General features: G+C 62.3%; 1 long non-coding RNA gene across 1 annotated transcript in view; it reads left to right on the forward strand.

The window, feature by feature from the left end:
- Positions 1 to 179: 179 nt before the first annotated feature.
- Positions 180 to 435, forward strand: part of LOC125482351 — a 6757-nt gene continuing 6501 nt past the window's right edge. The window contains exon 1 of the long non-coding RNA XR_007261616.1: positions 180 to 278. This is a non-coding gene — a long non-coding RNA (uncharacterized LOC125482351). The remainder of the gene's footprint in view (positions 279 to 435) is intronic.

Genomic DNA, 435 nt, shown 5'->3' on the forward strand with positions numbered 1-435 from the left:
GGGGGGGGTGAAGGTGGAGGGTTTAAGGGTGGCAGGACACGGGGTATCCTTCCCCAGCCCCTGTTGCCCAGGAAACACTAAGGCCCAATCATAGGCGGTCGCTGAAGACGCTCGCCTCTTCACCAATCAGAACAAAGACAGTGGCGCACGTGATCGAGCACGGTGCGCCCCGCGGCATTCTGGGCTTTGTAGTGCCGCCACGGCGCATGCGCATAGATCCCTGGGGAAGATTCCGGAAAGAAGGGGACAGTGAGTGCGCAGCAACTGGAGCCGGAGAGGTGAGGGATCCCTACCCCTGGGGATAGGGGTCGGCACCGCGAGAACATTCCTCCCCGGCCATTTCGGGGGGAACGAGACAGACATGGTCAGAGAGATTATCTCTTCCCCCCTCCCCGGGGTGAGAGAGATTATCTCCCCCCCCACCCCCGGGGTGAG

This window comes from Rhincodon typus, unplaced genomic scaffold (genome assembly GCF_021869965.1).
Source record: "Rhincodon typus isolate 14 unplaced genomic scaffold, sRhiTyp1.1 hic_rhity00009090, whole genome shotgun sequence".
NCBI classification, from domain to species: domain Eukaryota; kingdom Metazoa; phylum Chordata; class Chondrichthyes; order Orectolobiformes; family Rhincodontidae; genus Rhincodon; species Rhincodon typus.